The 2861-nt window shown below is 43.8% G+C and overlaps 1 pseudogene; it reads right to left on the reverse strand.

Annotated features, from left to right (window-relative positions):
• Positions 1–2307: 2307 nt before the first annotated feature.
• Positions 2308–2861, reverse strand: part of LOC109131655 — a 2494-nt pseudogene continuing 1940 nt past the window's right edge.

The following is a 2861-nucleotide window of genomic DNA, read 5'->3' on the forward strand; positions in this document are numbered from 1 at the left end:
TTAACACTACCATCTTAGCCCTCATACCCAAGGTGCCTCAAGCAAGCAAGCTAGGGGACTTTCGGCCAATAAGTTGCTGCAATCTGATTTATAAACTCATTTCTAAGATTATTGCCAACAGATTAAAGCCGATTCTGCTCGAGTGTATCAGTCCAAACCAGGCTGCTTTCTTGAAAGGAAGAAGCCTCGGAGACAATGTGCTGCTAGCCTCGGATCTGATAAGGGACTATCAAAAAGCCTCGTGCCCAAGGAGCTGTATGATCAAAGTAGACATTCGCAAGGCATTTGATACGGTTTGTTGGGAGTTTGTACTGAAAGTGTTGGAAGCACTGGGGTTTCCCCCCCTTTTCTGTACGTGGATCAAGGAATGTATCTCCTCTCCTCGTTTCTCTGTCTCGATCAATGGAGAACTGGCCGGTTTCTTTCCTGGGAAGAAAGGTATCAGACAAGGAGACCCAATCTCTCCCTACCTCTTCATAATGGTGATGGAGGTCCTCTCCAAGCTTCTAGAATCGGCTGTTGCAACTGAGAAAATACAACTGCACCCTCTGTGCTCTTCTCCGCAGGTAACCCATCTTTTATTTGCAGATGATCTCCTTGTTTTCACAAATCGATCAAGCTGCTCTCTCACGGGAGTTGCAGAGGTTATGAGCCAGTTCAAATTGTTCAGTAGTTTGGACATGAATCCAGCTAAGTCTGAAATTTTCTTTGGGGGATACTCGGATGCTGAAGTGGGTGACCTCAATGCTCTCTCAGGAATCAAAGTAGGCTCTTTTCCAACGAGATATCTAGGCTTGCCGCTTAACCCTGCTCGGATTTCGCTTGCTACGCTTCAGCCTTTTCTAGAGAAAATCAAATTGAAGCTTCACTCTTGGACAGTTAAGTTATTATCCTTTGCAGGAAAAATCAGGCTCATCTCCTCCGTCATATATGGCATGGTTAATTTCTGGATTTCTGTCTTCAATCTCCCAAAGGGTTTCTATGAAAAGGTTGACTCTCTCTGCGCGCTTTTCTATGGAAAAACAAAGTGGGAACAGCAGTTGGGGCGAGAGTGGCTTGGAAAGATGTGTGTAGGCCTAAGGAAGAAGGTGGCCTCGGCATTAGGAGATTGGAGGACTTCCAGATTGTTTTTCAGCTGAAGTTAATTTGGAACTTGTTTGTCAACGCAGACTCCCTGTGGGTTGCTTGGTTACGAGGGAATGTTTTCCATCGAAAGAGTTACTGGGCTATAGAAGACTCTCAACGACTCTCCAGATCAGTTCGTGGTCTGATAAAGCTGAAACCCCTCCTCAAGGATTTTCTATACTGTGAAATTGGTAATGGTAGAACAATCTCCTTTTGGTATGACAACTGGTGTGCACTATCTCCTTTGATCGATTTTCTTGGAGCTAATGGACCAAGACAACTGAGAATCAGGAAACATGCTCATATCTCTGACGCGGTAAGGGAAGGGGAATGGCGGATGCCTGCAGCACGATCTGAACAGCAACAATCTTTTATGGAGCTGCTCACTACCATCTCCCCACCTGCGGATTCAAATGGAGAGGATATTTTTCTCTGGCGTCGGTCTTCGGGAGTTTACGCAGGTTTATTCTCTTCAAAGGAAACTTGGGAGCAGCTTCGCCCTCACTCTCCCACGGTGCCTTGGTACAAAATTGTCTGGTTTAAGGAAGCAGTGCCACGCTATTCTTTCATAACTTGGCTTGCTATGCTTGGGAGACTGCCTACAAAGGACAGAATGCGAAGCTGGGGCCTCACGGTACCTGCAGGCTGCATCCTCTGTTCTTCTGGTATTGAATCTCACTCTCATCTCTTCTTCGAGTGCACCTTCTCTACCTCTGTCTGGGACGCTTTCGCTTCTAGAGTCTGGCCATCTCCTCCGCAGGATCTCTCGTCTATTTCTCCCTGGATCCTCCAGGCACGATCTAATTCTCAATCCCAGGAAGCAACTCTCGTCAAACTGATCTTGCAGGCAGCTTGTTACTTCATTTGGCGGGAGCGGAATGCAAGGATCTTCACCAACACATCAACACCAGCAGCTTCAGTTCAAGCCACCCTGGATCGGTCCTTAAGGGATCGGCTTCTATCTCTCCCTAGCTCGTTTCTTGGCTCTTATTTCAGTTGTATTAATTTCCCTTTCTAGTTTATTTCCCTTAAATAAGTTGTATCAACATGTACAGAGAAAATCAGAAAATTTGGTATAAATTTAACCTTTTACCAAAAAAAAAATTCAAACACTTAGATACTAATAAAATTGATGTTATTAGAAAAGAACTATCCTTCGCGGTTCAGAAAACCATCTAAGGTTTATTCCGTCTCAAAACTGTCCATGCCGGATGTCGAAATACAAAACCAAGAACAAAAATCCTTCTCGAACAATTTGTAGTATATGGAGTCCGGACAACGATGGTCACACTTATAACAAATCGGTCGAGTATGACTATTGTTGCCAAGAATTTTCATCGATTCAGAGCCAAAATAGAACGTGTCACCTGACTTGACGTAAATGGAAGATCCAAATATACACTCGAGGTGGACAGTGATGCAACATTTGTTGCATGAGTAGAACCATTCTCTTGGAATTACTTCTTTCTCGCATACTTCACACCAATATGCTTTCTCTGCATCTTCTCCGTAGCATAGTGAGAGAGGATGTGCATCATATTTGTAATATAACTCATACGGAATTGTAGCGCATCGATAACACATAGCAAATGAACATGTAGTGCATTGTAGATAATACTCACTACGAACACTATCTTTGCAGCCAGGGCAATAAATGATACCTTTTCTTGAATATGATGTTGAGATGAATATAGGATGCTCATGATTTTTGTGGGTGAATAACTCAGGAACTAAAA

The sequence above is a fragment of the Camelina sativa genome, unplaced genomic scaffold (assembly GCF_000633955.1).
Source record: "Camelina sativa cultivar DH55 unplaced genomic scaffold, Cs unpScaffold01365, whole genome shotgun sequence".
Classification (NCBI taxonomy): domain Eukaryota; kingdom Viridiplantae; phylum Streptophyta; class Magnoliopsida; order Brassicales; family Brassicaceae; genus Camelina; species Camelina sativa.